The 18,026-nt window shown below is 45.3% G+C and overlaps 1 protein-coding gene across 1 annotated transcript in view; it reads right to left on the reverse strand.

Moving 5' to 3' along the window:
* TFRC (transferrin receptor) overlaps nt 1-12,159 on the reverse strand; it is a 58,946-nt gene extending 46,787 nt beyond the window's left edge. The window contains exons 1-2 of the mRNA XM_049629183.1: nt 7,502-12,159; nt 3,173-3,234 (exon numbers count right to left, since the gene is read on the reverse strand). The gene's annotated coding sequence lies outside the window, so the exon portion shown is untranslated. The remainder of the gene's footprint in view (nt 1-3,172; nt 3,235-7,501) is intronic.
* Nucleotides 12,160-18,026: the final 5,867 nt, after the last annotated feature.

Genomic DNA, 18,026 nt, shown 5'->3' on the forward strand with positions numbered 1-18,026 from the left:
CACAACTTCAGGGTGTGCATTTTTTAGATAGGGGCCCTACCCTTTTGGTTTCCTCTTATCTTCCTGTCATCCTCAATAGGACCAAATGGTTGAAACAACAGACTTGGAGCCTGTCCAACCTTCTGCATTGCTGTCGACCAACTGGGTGGCCTTGGGCCAGCTACCTGACCTCTTTGAATCGCCTATGAGCCAGCCTCTCCCAATCCTGCTGCCCTCCCTCTTCTGCAGATAGTAATCCCATAGGCATTTTTAATAAATGTCCTGTGTACAAATCTCCCTCTTGATCTGTTTCTCAGACACCCTACCTTCAATGATCATCCTTATCTATAAGATAATAGTACCTGCCTCACAGGGTTGTTCTGAGCATTAATAAAATATGTAAAATAATTAGCCCAGTATACTGGCCTTGAGTGGGACTCAATAAAATATAGCTAATACAGTAATTTAAAAGTTGTATTTACCTCCATAGCCACCTCCAACCCTCTTTTGGAATGATACAGAGGTAAAACAAGTATAAAGATAAAACTCTTACGAAGTTCAGACTTTTCCCATGCAGCTACGTGGAACATTGTTTTCCTATCGATAAAACACAGAGGAAATGGAAATGGAATCATAAGGGTGCTTGGTAGAATGGGTTTAGGACAAGAGAAGTCTCTCTCTGGAAATTACCCAAGGCTGGAGAGACCTGCCTCATGTCCTCCCCATGGAAAGGGTCACCCACCTCCAAAGCTTCTTGCTGTAGGATCAGCTGAGGCCTTCACTCCACCTGCAGCCCAGGCCAACCTCTGCCAATCCTGCTGCCCTCCCTCCTCTCCAAGAGTTAGATGGGAAGTCATCTTTAATAACCTCCTGTGTACAAATCTTGCTCTTGGCCTTCTTCCCAGACACCCCACCAGGGACAGTTACACGGTTTGATTATTAAGGGGCCCCATCTCTGACAGTCTAGTACGTCTGTCTCCACAATGGGCATGTACCGTCCTAGTTCCCCTGACAGGGGACTGTCCCCTCCAGACTTGGTAATCTGTAGAAAATGATCAGAGTTGGAGACTGGCAAAAAAAACACAAAAGTCCTAATGTTTCCTCCACTCCTACCCAAATGAAAAAGAAAAATTTTAACAAAGTCCCACAAACCACTGAAGAGGAACAATCCAAATCATACTTCTCAGAAGTATGTGGTATTAAAGTTGCTTCAGTCTGTAAGGCTCCATAGTAAAAACTGAGTTTTTGTTTTTCCCTTAAAGCCTCAAGTTTAGCAAAAAGGAAGAACCCACTGTTGGCAGTAAGTAAGAAAAAGTACAAAAATCTTCAAGACTAATCAAAACTTAAAAACTTTCTAAAGCCTTTTTTTTCAAAATTTTTAAGTAATCTCTACACCCAATGTGGGGCTTGAACTCACAACCCCAAGACCAAGGGTCACATGCTCCACCGACTGAACCACCCAGGCACCCCTATGGTAACTTTCTTTCTTTCTTTCTTTCTTTCTTTCTTTCTTTCTTTCTTTCTTTCTTAATATGAAATTTATTGTCAAACTGGTTTCCATACAACACCCAGTGCTCATCCCAAAAGGTGCCCTCCTCAATACCCATCACCCACCCTCCCCTCCCTCCCACCCCCCATCAACCCTCAGTTTGTTCTCAGTTTTTAAGAGTCTCTTATACTTTAGCTCTCTCCCTCTCTAACCTCTTTTTTTCTTCCCCTCCCCCATAGACTTCTGTTAAGTTTCTCAAGATCCATATAAAAGTGAAAACATATGGTATCTGTCTTTCCCTGTATGACTTATTTCACTTAGCATAACACTCTCCAGTTCCATCCACGTTGCTACAAAAGGCCATATTTCATTCTTTCTCATTGCCACGTAGTATTCCATTGTGTATATAAACCACAATTTCTTTATCCATTCGTCAGTTGATGGACATTTAGGCTCTTTCCATAATTTGGCTATTGCTGAGAGTGCTGCTATAAACATTGGGGTACAAGTGCCTCTATGCATCATCACTCCTGTATCCCCTGGGTAAATTCCTAGCAGTGCTACTGCTGAGTCATAGGGTAGGTCTATTTTTAATTTTTTGAGGAACCTCCACACTGTTTTCCAGAGTGGCTGCACCAGTTTGCATCCCCACCAAAAGTGCAAGAGGGTTCCCATTTCTTTTTTTTTTTTTTTAACGTTTATTTATTTTTGAGACAGAGAAAGAGCATGAACGGGGGAGGGGCAGAGGGAGAGGGAGACACAGAGTCAGAAGCAGGCTCCAGGCTCTGAGCCATCAGCCCAGAGCCTGACGCGGGGCTCGAACTCACGGACCACGAGATTGTGACCTGAGCTGAAGTCGGACGCCCAACCGACTGAGCCACCCAGGCGCCCCAAGAGGGTTCCCGTTTCTCCACATCCTCTCCAGCATCTATAGTCTCCTGATCTGTTCATTTTAGCCACTCTGACTGGCGTGAGGTGATATCTGAGTGTGGTTTTGATTTTTATTTCCCTAATGAGGAGTGACGTTGAGCATCTTTTCATGTATGATAACATTCTTAATGTCTATCTATAAGGAATTCTGATGCACCCATCTCATGCATACTATACAGCTATTTATTATACAACTATTTAAAAGAACAAGGTAGAGCTGTAAGCACTGAGACCAAATCACATCCAAGATAGAGTCGGTCAAACAAGCAAGCTGCAACGTGGCTGCCTTTGGAAGGGCAGGAAGTAGGGACAGTGGGAACTGACTGGAAAGGGGCATGAGGAAACCTGGGGGATGGAACACATAGGATATTATCAATAATGATTTAACTTTTAGGGAGTGGGCCAAGGTAAGAAAGAGAGAAAGAGAAGTTTTTCATTTTATAGCTTTCTGTAGTATTTGAGATATTTTCTTCCCCTATGCAAGTGCCTTTTTTATTTTTTTCATGATGAAACCTTTATAATAGGTGACTTTATAATAAAAGGAATTTTTCATATTGGATGAGAAAGAACTCCCATAACCACCTCTGTTCTACAAATTCATATATAATGGACTATCAGCTTTGAGTTTATCTAGAGTGGCAATGGTAGGCTTATGGTAAGCCAGTTGTTTGGACCTAATGACCCAATCGTGGCCCATTTGATCTTAACCATGCTTATACCTAATCTTTGAAGCATACAGCCACATAAAGGATTTAGTTGTTCACAAACACTTACTCGTGAAAAAGTAGAGGATCATTGCAGGATCTTAAGGAAAATCTCTGGACCATAGCATATCCCTGTGGAGAAAGATAAGTAACAAAATAGAATGTGAACAAGAACCCAAGGCTTACCACACCACACCAGATTCATTTCAAAGGAAGTGAGTTTGGGAATCCCCAGTGGCCCACAGAACCCATATAAACATATATATACTCATGTGAAAACAATCAATCAGGAAGCTAACAAATATGCAGTATTCTCCTTAACAGTAAATTCCTAATTAATGATTCAAGACTTTAGCAATCTGTAATTTCTTTCTTTCTTTCTTTCTTTTTTTTTTTTTTACTATACAAGACCTACTTCCAGATAGGCCCACAGTAAATATTCAATAAAATCTTGCAAAAATTCAACTGAAAGAAGTAAGCCCGGTTTGTGTAGTTCCTATGTGAGTTTAGAGAGCACACACACAATGTCTGTAACTTCGTATATGCTACATTACGCTCAAAAAACAAAACAAAACAAAACACACACACACACACACACACACAAGACCTCTAGTTTGTTTAAAGACATAAGCATGAGGGGCGCCTGGGTGGCTGAGTCAGTTGATTCTCTGACTTTGACTCAGGTCATGATCTCAGTTCATGAGTTCAAGCTCCACATCGGGCTTTGTGCTGACAGCTCAGAGCCTGGAGCCTGCTTCTGATTCTGTGTCTTCTTCTCTCTCTGCCCCTCCCCTGCTCATGCTCTCTCACTCTGTCTCAAAAATAAATAAACATTGAAAAAAAAACCTTTAGGGTACAAACATGAAAGGCCAAACTATAAAACAATATAGAAAACCATCTTTATGACTTTGGAATAGGAAATGATTTTTTTAAATACTCTATGGAAAGGGAAAATCATACAGGAAAATAATGATAAATCCTATTCCATTAAAATTAAGAATTTGTTTTTATGAAAAGATTCCGTAAATAAAGCAAAAAACAAGCTGTAAACATATCGCTAAAATACATAACCAAGAACTTATTTGTATATAAGATCTGTCATAATTTGTAACGCATTAGATCATTTATATGTGTCATAGACACTATTTTGAGAACATATTTTACAGTAAAAAAAAAAATCACAAAAGACATAATGCAGACTTGGAGCTGGAGTGAACCTGACTCTGGGACTAAGTTCCTGAATCTCCTCAACCTCAGTTTTGTCATGTTCTACATGACCTTAATAGTCCCTTCCTTGTAGGGCTCCCAGTTTTATTTATTTATTTTCCTAGAGCTTTAAATGGCACTATGTATACAGCAGCTGACACACAGCAAGAGTGCAACAAATGGTTAATGATTACAACTATAAATAAATAATAGAGTCAGAGCAGGATCAGAATCAAATTCAGCTCCTGATCTAAAACAGGATTGGCCCCAGAACACATGGCTGGGGTTAAGTGGCCTTGACTGTGGAGGGCAGGGGGAAGCAGGTACTGACAGATGGAACGTGTCCACTAGGCTGCCTCTTAGGTAGCCAATGACGTCCGCTCCCGAGTTGTATCTCCTGTTCTTCCCGCTGACTGACTCTGAGGCCAGAGCCATGTGGTCCAGATGACATTCCCCACAATGAGTCTCTGGAGAGAACTGTCAGCTGGGCCAGGCCTGGATGGGGGTGGGGGGGGGTGAGGGGGCTGGATTCTGAGGGTGGGCACCAGCAAGAATACTTGGAGTAGATGGTCACCTTACATTTTTAAATAGAAGAATCCGGGTGCCTAGGTGGCGCAGTCGGTTAAGCGTCCGACTTCAGCCAGGTCACGATCTCTCGGTCCGTGAGTTCGAGCCCCGCGTCAGGCTCTGGGCTGATGGCTCGGAGCCTGGAGCCTGTTTCCGATTCTGTGTCTCCCTCTCTCTCTGCCCCTCCCCCGTTCATGCTCTGTCTCTCTCTGTCCCAAAAATAAATAAAAAACGTTGAAAAAAAAAATTAAAAAAAAAAAAATAGAAGAATCCGACATAAAGCTCACAAGGCCCTGACTCAGCTGCGCTGGAACCAGGAACTCTTACTCTAAACAGGTTTAGCTTCTGAGGGAAATTCCCCCAAACTCTCGGCCCATTCTTAAATTGTCTGTTTTGTTTATACACTTCAAACTGTCAAGTAAGATAATGCAAACATAAAAAAACAAAGGACTAAAACGAGGGAAAAAAGAAAGAAAGAAGGAATGGCGTGAGTGATGCTTGTTTCAATCCTGATGCCACAGACAATCAGGGCCAGGTCAGCCAAGAAAGCCCGGGGCTCCAGAATCAGAAATGCCCCTCCCTGCTGGGACTGCGGAGCCAGGAGTCCCCTCCTCTGGGCCCTTGTAATAGAAAGCTGGGTGTTCGGTGGCTGGATTGGATGGAGAGGGTACCCTGGGGAGGCTGGAGCAAGTGACGGCCACGAAATGAGCGGCCAGCTCCGTTCACACCATAAACAAGCCCGTTCTTATCTGATCCTGTGTATTTTTTATTCCAAAGGATACTATGACCCTTTCATTCTAGGGCTTTTTGAGGGATCATTTGTTTGTACAATGAGAGCTTAGGTCAAGGGAATTTGGTTCCTCTCCAAATCACTGAGAGAAAAATGTGCTTATTGTAAATAGCCCAAGCAACTGGCCCAGAGGGTACAGGCCATGCAGTCCTAGTGCCCCAGAAGACATGGTCCTTAGGGGGGACAGTGGCCCCATCCACACTGTCCCATGCTCCACAGTCAAGGGCACAGAGAATTGGGTAGAGTAAGCAGAACCCGGGAGTGGGAGCCACTCTGGATCTGCTAGGCTGTAGCTAGGCAGGAGGCTTTGTCTGGAACGAAGGGAGGCTCAGAGCTGACACTTAAGTGAATGCTCTTCCTCTCTTGTGCCCTTGCAAACCTCACTCTGACTGCCACATTGACCCCAACTAGGCACCCCTGGACAGAGCATGGTCAGGCATGTGCAAGGAAGAAGAGGCCTCCAGACCAGGCCTCCCAGAATGGCAGCTAGTCAGCAAGCTCAGGAGGCCAGAAGGTGAAGAAAGGAGAGGGCCAGTTTCTCAAAATCCACATGGCAAATGACTTACAGGGCCGCTTTGAGGGGATTTCATGAGAGGAAGTTGATCCACAGAGGCATGGTTTGGTAACTTATTTCCTGTAAGCCGCGGCTAACGTTTTGCTACTCTTCCAGTTTTTATCCAAACCACAAAGCATTGCCTTCTATGCCCAGGAAGAATTCACTGTACCAGGAGACTACGTTGCAATACCATTCCCAGCGTGAACATGTCTTTTTATTTTAGATCTTTACTTATCTCCCTGCCGGGTCATGAAAGTATGACCTGAAGAATTATCTTCACACTCCAGAGACCTGTTCCTGGTTTATAACCAACTGAGCACCAAGTCATGCCCCAAAGACAGAACAATAGGTTATACATTCAAATGGACATTTTGGGGAGGTATAAGCAAAACCTGAACTTTCATTAGAGGCAGAGAGAGAGGGAGAGAGAATCCCAAGGAGGTCCACACCACCAGGGCAGAGCCAGACACAGAGCTGGATCCCATGAACTGTGAGATCACGACCTGAGCAGAAGAGTCCGACACTTAACTGACTGAGCGAGCCACCCAAGCGCCTTTCAATGTGTAATTTTAAATCATCTAGTAGCCACATATAAAATAAAAAACAAGAAACAGGCTAAATTGATTGTAATAAAGTCTACCATTTCACCCAACATATCCAAAATATTATAATTTCAACACGTATCCACGTAATATTAATGAGATATCTTACATTCTTCTTGTCATACAAAGTTTCAAAATCTTGTATATATTTTACACCTGGTGCATATCTCATTCAGAGCAGCCATGTCTCAAGTGTTCACAGCCTCAGGTGGCTAGTGGTAACTGTATTGGGCAGTACAAGTTTAAAACATCAAATCTGAATTTTACAGCTTAGCCTCCTAGGCCCTTTCTAACTGGATCCCCACTTACTGAATCAGGTGTATTTATGTTACTTCTGAACAGAGAAAAGGCATCTTAGAGAACTTCCCTCCTTTTACAACTAATCCCTTCTCAGCCCAGACATGGAAACTGACCTGCTTGAGGTCACACAAATATTTGGTGGCAACACCAAAAATTTTCTGACTCCTGGAGTAAGTGGAACTACCTGAACCAATTAAATACAGTCATTTATTTAAAAATGCTACTGGATAGAATTAATGAATGAATGGGCCCCTCTCTGCTTTGCTGAGGGTTTTAGTTGACCCCAACTTCTCAGAATTAGTCACCCCCACAGCCAGTCCCATGACTGTCTCAGTGCCAGGGTGGGCTGGCCTTTAGATGGCCGTTAGGAGAAAGTACCTTGAGCTCTGCGGGACCTAGGGATTTCTGGAAGGTCATTCCTGGTCACAGCCAGAGGTTCTACAGAAGATGCACCACACTTCCCTGTTCCAGGCAAATTCAAGGCATGGCCAGGGTCTCCCATGTGCCCCCACCTGTTGGACTCAAACCAGAGAAAGGGAAACAAAAGTCACATCCAGACAGACTTGCAGAAAGCAGTAGTCGGGCTGGACAGGCTCTGGGGCCAGGCCTCCCTAGCAGGCAGGCGGGAGACATAAAACAGCAGCTCCAGGAGCATCTGGTCTCAAGATCAGGAGGGCCAGAAGATTCTGGTTGCAATGGGGCCAAACCCCTCCACTTAGAGATGCCTTCAGTGCTCGTTCCAAGGGGCCTGTCTCGGGGCTCCTCAAACTTCAATGCTCACCTGAATCCCCTGAGGATCTTTTGCTAAAATGAAGATTCTGCCTCAGTAGGCTAAGGGTCGGGCCTTGAATCCAGCCTTCCTAACCATCTCCCAGGTGACAGTTACTGTTGGTTCAGGGACCACACTTAACAGCAAAGGCCTACCGCACCTACCTGCAGGTGGCCCAGTCAGGCTGGATACAGCTGGCCCCCTTCTCCCTTCCGAGATTTATGGAACAAGGTGCAACCGCTGCCCTCGGCCCTTACGCCGACTCATTTAACCCTCACAACAGCGTTCTGAGCTGGTGACTCTTATTATATTCCTCATGTATGGGTGAGGAAACCAAAGCACAGAGAGAGCAGAGGACAGGCCTGCAGCTGGTAGGTGATGAAACGGATCTGAGGGCAGCCGGCCTGGTCAGCCCCGGCACATCAGGGCCATGTAACTCGGCAGGCTTAAAAGACTCTGAGACCGCTGTAAGTGGGCAGCAAAGGGGTGCCAAATATGTCTGTGGTCTCGTAGCAGAAGCCTCTCAAACAGTAAGGAACTCTCCCAAGTTTCTTTCAAAATACATGGAGGCCATCCCCTCACCAGCCTTGGCCCACAAAATACTTTTTATCTTCAAACAACTTCAAAGCTTGTTTGTTGTTTTGTTTTGTTTTTTAAAGAAAAGTTTAGTTTCTTAGGAATTCTGAAGGAGTACTAAAAGTAATCAGTATGGGCTTAAGGAATTTTATCTTTAACTTCCTCACTCTGGGAGACAGGCCCTATTAATATGCTTCAAACGTGGATCTGTCTTCTCTTTGTTTGAGGGGAGGCTGGGCCGTGTCATCCTGTTGGGCCCAGTTTTCTCGTTTGTTCTTTGTTTGATCCATGGCCATTTATAGTTGTGACTGGAGGTGAGGATGGTGGGGCTGAGCGCTAGTCCAAGGACCAGGCTAACTGGGTTCCAGTCCTGCTGTGCCTCCAGGTGGCTGTGTGGCCTATTGGCTCCCACCCCTTCTTCGGCTCAGTTTCCTCATTTGTGCTGTGAAGGGGACTGGCCAGGCTCTGAAGTGCTATAGCACACAGCATATTCTTTTTGAGGGTTCCCAATCTTTGTAAGGACTTTCCCAGCAGCTGCTGTGAATCACACAGATTTTCTGTGTGACTAACTGTTCTTACCATCAGGGTGACTAGTTCCTACAAAACAAGCAGTCCCTAGATAAGGCCCAAAACAAAGGTGAGAAATTCTTTGGTAAAAAAGTCTCAATACTGAGGGGCACCTGGCTGGCTCCGTTGGTTAAGCATCTGACCTTGGCTCAGGTCATGATCTCACAGTTTCTGAATTTGAGCTCCACATTGGGCTCCATGCTGGTGATGGTCTGCTTGGGATTCTCTCTCTCTCCTTCTCTCTGCCCCTTCCCTGCATACTCACTCTCTCTCAAAAAAAAATAAATAAATGTTAAAAAAAAAATTTTTTTTTAAGTCTCAGTACTGATCCTGGCTCCCTCTCTGTATTCTGGGTCCCTTTGACTCATTCCCAAAACTCATCCTTCCTCGTGGATATTTGGTAACCTGTTGACTTCCTCCAGTTCCCACTTCTAGCCCTGGCCTAAGCCCCACACTGACTCCCTATTGCCTGCTCAACCAAATCCACATTTATCCTGGGTCTAGGGCCCCTTGTGTTCTGCTTACGTTCTTCCAGATGTGTTCTCACCTCTCAGCCCTCTGTGAGTGACCGCTTTACCCTGCATCTTCCTTCTTACCTCCAAGCCTTTTTCACGTGCATGGCATGCCCTGCCTTCCCCTGCCTGCCTAGCAAACTCCTACTCATCCTTTTCTTTTTTCTTTTCTTTTCTTTTTTTTTTCTTTTCTTTTCTTTTTTTGAGGGAGAGAGAGAGAGAACTGTGAGATCATGACCTGAGCTGAAATCAAGAATTAGACACTTAACCAGTTGAACCACCCAGGGGCCCCTCCTACCTATCCTTGAAGATCCTCCTCAATGATGTTTTCTAAGAAGCTTTTTATGATCCTTTGGGAAAAACAAGTCCGTTTCCACTGCATCTCATGCTGACCACAATGAGCTTTCAATTCATCTATTTGTATGCATTTGGCTGCAAGTAACAGAACATCTGACTAATAGTGACTTCAACAATAGAAACATTTCATCATTTCACACAACTGATGGTGGACTCTTCAGGATTGGTTCAGTAGCTCAACTCTGTCCTCCAGGATCTAGGCTCCTTCCATTCTGTCGTCTTCAGCATGTTGGGTATGTCTTGCCTCATGGCCACAAAACAGTGGCTGTAGCTCCAGGCATCACATCATCGCACCTCAGCATCCAAGAAGGAAGAATGGGGGGGGGGAGGGGAGGATAAAATGTGCCTTTTACTCCTCCACTTGCTCTTGGCCTCCCGATGGTTGTTCTTTCCTACCCCTGCTTCTTGCACTCCATCAGATGCTCCAGTTTTAACTACTCAACCTGACCAGGCACACTTAAATATCTATACCAAGACCTGACCCCTTCAAGTACCTCAGCTCAAAGACCTCTTTTGTCATTAAAAAAAAAAAAAATCACTCCCACAGTCTGAAAATCATGAAAGGTTTTGACTGGACATTTATTCCCTTTTGAAAACTCTGTTGTACGTGTGGCTTTTACTGTGAGCCACCTCAAATAGGTTTTGGAAGTAGGTGTGGTATAAATAATAAATACATGAATGAATATCTGGAAGTGTGGCTGTTTTTATTTAGTCTTGGGAGAATGTGGTTATCTCTGCGATAAGTCCCTCTAGCTAAGAGTAAACAGGATGGCTTGGCCCCTGTCTAGAAGCTAAAAGCTGCCAGCTGATGTAGGGGATAGGGCCAGTGGTGAGTGGAGGTGGGGGCTGTTTGGGACTTGAGCTTGCTTTTTGGTGCAGCCTGTTGGATGCATGATGTGAATTTTGGGGAGAGATGAAGTCTGAGGCCTCATCACTGACTTCATAGTAACTGCGTGTGTGATATAAGGATCCTTCTCTCTGAGCCTCAGTTTCCCAAGTGTGTGACAGCAGTTTGGGCCAGATGGTCTCAAAAAGCCCTTCTAACTTGGCTGATCTATATGTATGTGAAGTACTTCCTGGAGGGGTGGAACTATGCATTAGGGGGTAGTAGGAACAGGCAATGGGGTCCCTGACCACTTCTCCTGTCAACCACCGTGGCCTTGGCTTCCCCCAAGAGCTGGGAAGAGGGTTCACTGCCCCCCTGCCTGTCTTAGAAGGATGGGGTTCTTAGTCTTGAGGCTGTTCTCTTCTCAACAGAAGGCTCAACAACAGATCCCTGCTACTCCTGCTCTGTGCTCTCAACTTAGGGATCGCCCCTTCCAGCCTCAACCAAGACAGGGCAGGCAGGGAGGGTGGGAAAGAGCACCACGTGCAAATTCTGGGGACAGTGGACATCTCTCAGGTGCTTGAGCAAGTCAGTAAGATGGATACTATCATCACTGTCTCCATTTTATAGCTGAGGAAATCAAGGCTCAAAGAGAATATTCATTTTCTGTTGTTGCACAAATTTAGCAGCTCAAAACCACATAAATGCATTATCTCAACTTTCTGTAGGTCAGATGTCAGGGCACAGCATGGCTCAGCTGGTTCTCTGCTTCAGGTTTCACAATGCTGAAATCAGCTGCCCGCAGGGCCGTGTTCCTTTCTGGAGGCTTTGAAGATGAATCTGCATCCAAGCCCATGCCAGTAGTTGGCAGAACTGAGTTCAATGCAGTGTAGGATGAGGTACCAGTGTCCCTGCCAGCTGTCAGCTGGGGGTCATTCTCAGCTTCTGGAGGCTGCCTACATCCCTTGGTATGTGGCTCCCTTCCTCCATCTTCAAAGCCAGCAATGGTGGTTGGGTTCTTTTCACATTTCAAATCTCTCAGACCTCCCTTGGACCTCATTTTTCTTCTTTCTTCAGCCAGAGAAAGTGTCCTGCTTTTGAGGGCTCATTGATTAGACTGGGCCCACCAGGATGATCCAGGACAATGTCTCCATCTCAAGGCCTACAACCTTAATCACATCAGCAAAATCACCTTGCCAAGTAACGTTATGCATTCACAATTCTGGGGATTAGGGCATGGGTGTCCTTGGGGATCATTACTCTTCCTACTACAGGAGTTTCCAAAGCTATCACTCAGCTAGTCATTGGCAGAGGTGGAACCCGAACTCACATCTTGTATCTACAAAACATGTACTTTTCCCACCACATCTGAGCTGTCTCAAGAACTTTTAAATGTTTATTTATTTTGAGAGAGAGCACAAGCGGGGGAGGTGCGGGGGTGGGGGTGGCGGGGAAGACAGAAGATTGAAAGCAGGCGCAGAGTCCCGATGCAGGGCTGGAACTCACGAACCAAAAGATCACTATCTGCACCGAAGTGGGACCCTGAACCGCTCAACCCTCAATCAACTGAGTCATTCAAGCGCCCCTCAGGGTCTTTTAGAGCATCATTTAATTCATCCCATTTCTTTCAGGTAATTCACACCCAACTGGGCCCACAAAGGAAAGTATCACCAGACAGAATGATTCTGTGGGCCCTCCACCTGCTGGACTCTGCCAGCTCCCTCCTTCCTGGGATGGTCCAGGAAGTTCTTGAGATCAAACCTAATTGGTCCAAGATGGAGGCTGAAGAAGCCAAGGGCATCTCTGCCCATTTACTTTGAAGTCTCCTGGACGGGCTCGCATATAGACGTGCAGTGTGCACGCGTAAGACACTTCCTCCCCACTACAGACTGGGCAGAGTGAGAGAGTGAGCTGGAGATTCCAAAACAAACTGGAACTCAGACTGTGGTGAACATTTTCCACCCTACTTCTGCCTCTGGCTCCAGGTAAAAGTACATTTATTTTTCCCCATCAGTAATTTCCTCCTAGAAACAGAATTCTAAATACCTTTTGTTCATTCATTCAATGCCTATACTTGTGTACCTGCTTTGTGCGAGGCACCATTATACACACACAAGATATACCGGTGAACAAAACGGACAGAGATCCCTGCTCTCCTGGAACCTACACTCTGGGTGGTGGAGGCTGGACACTAAAAAAATAAATAAGCTATTATTTAGACTGCTAGAAGGTGATAGAGCTATTGGAAAAAGAGCATAGAGCAGAATGACGGGTATGGGTGGGAATGCAGACCGCAGTATTAAACACAGGCACAATGTGGGCCTCACCGATGAGGGGAGGTTTGAACAAAGACTTTAGGTGAGAGAGGTGGCCAAATGGATACCTGAGGTGAGGGCATTCCAAGTAGAGGGGACCGATGTGCAAAGGCCCTGAGGGAGAAGCATGCCAAATGTATCGGAGGAACAGTAAAGAGCCCAGCGGAGCCCCGGAAGATGGCTTTGTAAGGAATGGATTTAACTTTGAGTAAAGAAGGAAACTACTGTGAGGTTTCTGATCAATGGAACGTCTTGTAAAAAGAGTTTGCATTTTCATGGAGTGCTGATACAGGGAGTCAGTTAGAAAGTAAAGGTTTGTGGGGGCGCTTGGGTGGCTCAGTCGGTTAAGCATTTGGTTTCGGTTCAGGTCATGATCTCAGTTCATGAGCTCGAGTCCCGCATTGGACTCTCTGCTGTCAGCACAGAACCCGCTTCGGATCCTCTGTCTCCCTCTCTCTCTGCCCCTCCCCTGCTTGTGCTAGCTCTCTCTCTTCAAAAATAAATACACATTAAATAAAAAAATTGAGAGAGTAAACGTGTGGGGACTGTGATGATAAACCGGAGACAGATGGCTGGACCAGAGTAGAGGTTTTATGCTTTGCATAGTGTAGCCTCGGGAAAAGGGAAGAGGAGGAAGGTGAGCCCTGGCCTCAGGCTAGCTCAGTGGTCTAAGGGGATAGGTTGCCGGGTCTGTGTAGACTTGGCTGGCGGGACCCACCTAGGGCCCTGTGTCAGCTTGCATGTTCTGGCAGTACCCAATTACCTCAAGCAGCCTGGACGGAGAGAGCAGAGATGGAGACTCTCCAGGGTCTCACAATCTGAGCGAGCCACGTAAATGGCCCAGTATCCAGGCCGGGAATCAGAGAATCAGCAACCGGCCAAGCCGTGTGAGGGGGGGCCCTCTAGCTTTTCCCATGTGGGTTACCAGCCAGAAAGCCAAGCTAAAATCACAATTGTCTTGTTGAAACTGTGAGGGGGATCCCACAGAACCAGACCCGGACAGTAGGAATGGTGAGGTGCCTGTTATATGAAATGAAGGATATGGCGGTGTTAGTGGTGCTCCTTTGTGCAGGGAGCCGTCTTGGTTGTGTTAAGACACAAGAAAACATGGTCATGGGGGATTTTATGGTCTTAAGCCCAACTCTGTGCCCCTCCACATGTTGGTCCCCAAGAGAATCCAGTCCACTGTTGAGAGAGTCTTGCTCCTTGAGGGTTCTCAGGACAGAGTGCACCGTGGGGAAGAGATGTCTCCATCTCTCCTGGGCAGATAATCCAGTCAGCCATCATCAGTGTGGGCCAAGCCCTGCCCGGGGAGCTGGGCCTAAGGAATGAGGCTGGGAAGACTTCCTCTAGGGTCTCTGGGGACACTACACTCTTGATGGTAACTGAAGAGATCAGGATCCCGGGGGCGGGACATGGGATGACGCCACCTATGCCTATGTATGCAAACTGAAGTATAGAAGAAAAATGAACTACAAAAATATTTCGGGGGTGCAGGTTTATCGGTCATATTTTTCTTCCTCATATGTACATTTTTATTTTTACTTATTTATTTTTTAAGGGAAGAAAAACTTTTATTATCTTTTTTACATTTATTTATTTATTTATTTATTTATTTATTTATTTATAATCTCTACACCCGACATGAGGCTTGAACTCATGACTCTTAAGATCAACAGTCGCATGCGCCAGCCAGGCGCCCCAATCATTTTTGTATCTTTCAAGTATTTTATAATCAGAGAAAAACAATGAAAATATTGGATTTGTAATTATAGTGGCAGAAAACCTAACCTATATAAGGAAGAATTCCCTGGAAGGGGACTGACAGGAATGGGGTCGTCAGGGAAGAGGCTCTGCCACCCCTTTGTCCCAGGGAGGGTCAGACCCCCCCCCCCCCCAAGTGCCTCCCACTTGCTGGGAGGCCTGGGGCAGAGCTGTTGACCTCCACTCCACGCTGCCACCCTCGGACATCCCTGTGGTCCTGAAATCAATTTTGCATTTCTAATCCCATTATCCATACACCTGGCAGGCTATGCCTTGAGTGTACTGAACGAATGCTAAGCTGATTAGAGTTAGTTGACTGGGTTTCAATACCTGCTCTGTTTGGGGAAGATTCTATTTCCTCTGTGGACACACAGGGACTGAGGTTCCTTCCCTGGGGATATTGTTCCCTGGGAATCCCATGTGCTTTTTTCCCTTTAGTCAACTCACACCCGTCTGGTCACACTGCCAACCCCCATCTCTGGAGGACAGTCCAGATCTTATTTATTCTCATTTTCTTCTCATTTTTATTATCCAAGAAAGTTATACTTAATGTAGAATGTTTTTCAAAAATAAGCAATAAAAGGACACAAATCATCTGCAGGCCCACTGATCAGAGATAACCAGTATAGTCAAAATGAGGGGTGCCTGGATGGCTCAGTCGGTTGGTCGAGCGTCTGACTCTTGATTTCAGCTCAGGTCATGATCTTGTGGTTCGTGGGTCCGAGCCCCACATGGGGCTCTGTGCTGAGCAGAGCCTGGTTGGGATTCTCTCTCTCCATTTCTCTCTGCCCCTCCACTGCTGGAGTTCTCGTTCTCATTCTCTCTCTCTCTCTCTCTCTCTTTCTCTCCCACTCTCAAAATGAATAAATAAACTTTATTTTTAAAATCTTAAAAAAAAAAATCAAAATGTAATAATACCAGACGTACTGCTTGGAAATGTGTTTTTTTTCATGAAATATATATCTTGAGTATCTTTTCAAATCTATAAATATGTACATCTACACGTGCATTTTAATGAGTACACAGTCGTTATGAACCATTCCCCTGTGCATGGACAGGCTTTCTTAGCTTTTGTCCTTAACAACAATGCTTGTACTCACCTTTGCTCTCACTTGTCATGATTAGCTTAGGCCAAATTAGAGAAGATAAACTGCTAGTCAGAAGGAAATGCAGTCGCTTTAAGTATGCCTCTTTAAAACCGGTAGAACCTAAGCATTGGCTCAGAGGCTCCCTCCAGCCGGGACCCTGAGTCTGGTTTCTCTGCACAGTCAGGGCCGCGCCCAGGATCTCTGCCTCTAAACCCTGTGACTGTTGTCCCATTGCCCTAGACACATCTCTTCTGGGTTTGAAGGGTCTTAAAAGTGTTTGTGATCTTTTACCAAACAAGTGCATTCCACTCCCTTTCTCAAACTGTCCCAGATGCGATTTCTCTGCCCCCTTCTCCTCCTTTTGAAATAATTCCCTTGGCTCCCTGCTCTGCTCGGCTGTGTAAGTGTCTGCTCCCACAGTGCCTACAACACTTTCATTCATCCAGGTGATTCAGCAAACAGTAAACCTTCATGAAGCACTTACTCTGTGCTAAGTCCTGGGAAATACAGAGGTGAATGAGGAAAGTCTGTCCTCATGGAACTTACAAATACTTAAAGACTATCAGACAGTGATTAAATTATCTGAAGAAACAACAGGGTAATAAGAGAGTGGCTGTGGAGAGATGCTTTGGATAACATGGCCCAGTGCATCCTCGCTTAGGAGGTGACATTTGAATGAAGAGCATAGTTCACTACACTTCTCTCTTGATATGTCTTCCTCCCTCTGTTAAATGGAGAACATGTATTGTTTTTGAACCCCCACACCCCAGCCACTCCCCGGAGACCATGTGTTGTTATCACAGGACAGAACAGTGTCACCCAGCAGCCCAGCACACAGGTTAAGAACAGAGGCTTGCAGTTGGCATTTACCCACTCCGCAACCTTGAGCAAGTTATCCAAATCTCTATGAGTCAGGTTTGTTTGTTTGTTTGTTTTAAGTTTATTTATTTATTTTGAGGGGTGGGGAGGAGCAAATTGAGAGAGAGAGAGAATCCCAAGCAGGCTCCCCACTGTCAATATGGAGCCGGATGCGGGTCTCAGACTCATGAACCATGAGATCGTGACCTGAGCCAAAATCAAGAGTCAGACACTTAACTGAATGAGCCATCCAGGTGCCCCTATGAGTCAGTTTTTAAGTCTAGAAAATGGAGATAATAGCACCGGCCTCACTGACTTGTGAGGATTATGTTGAGATAAAGCGTATAAGAGCTTGACAGGAAGGCAGGCTCAGCAAAGGGGAGCAGCCAGCCTGGCTGTTCCTGTGGAGCCCCAGGCACCAATGACTGGGTGAAACAGAATTTACACCCGCCATCAGGATTTTCCCAGAGTGTGGGGCCAGAGGGCCAGGCAGGAGGTGGAGGTTTGGGCAAGACTGCAGGAGAGGGAGAAGACGGCATGTGGCTATATTTTCCACATTCTTACCCACATCCTGACTTCTCTTTAAAAAGAACTGTTGTACAAACAATATAGAGACATTAAAGGAAATTTTAAAGGAAAAGTAAACACCTATGATCTCAGCATTCTAAGCCTAAAATTGTTATTTTCTTTCTGCCTAGTTCTTCCTGTTTGGCTAAATGCACACATACCTGATATCGCCTCACTTCTGGTGATCTATGTCATATTTTGCAGGTCACTTAACATTTTTAAAATAAATGCTCCTTCATTATCCTACTGTAGTCTTCATACACAGAATTTTTAATGGCAGCCCGATCTTCCATCAGGTTGATGAAGCTATATTTAGTTTTTCATTTTCTTTTCTTTCTTTTTGTTTAACTTTATTTTTAAGTAATCTCTACACCCAGAGTGGGGCTCGGACTCACAACCCTGAGATCTCCCCTGAGATCAAGAGTCATAAGTGCCACTGACCAAGCCAGCCAGGTGGCCCTTGTTATTCATTTTCTTAAGGCTGGATCTTTAGTTTGCTTCTTCTTTTTTTTTTTTTTTTTAATTTAAAATTTTTTTTTTTTTTTTTTTAAGAGAGAGAGACAGAGTGTGAGTGGGGGAGTGGCAAAGAGAGAGGGAGACACAGAATCTGAAGCAACTCCAGGCTCTCAGCTGTCAGCACAGAGCTTGATGCAGGGCTTGAACCCACAAACTGTGAGATCATGACCTAAGCCGAAGTTGGAAGC

This window comes from Panthera uncia, chromosome C2, assembly GCF_023721935.1.
Source record: "Panthera uncia isolate 11264 chromosome C2, Puncia_PCG_1.0, whole genome shotgun sequence".
NCBI classification, from domain to species: domain Eukaryota; kingdom Metazoa; phylum Chordata; class Mammalia; order Carnivora; family Felidae; genus Panthera; species Panthera uncia.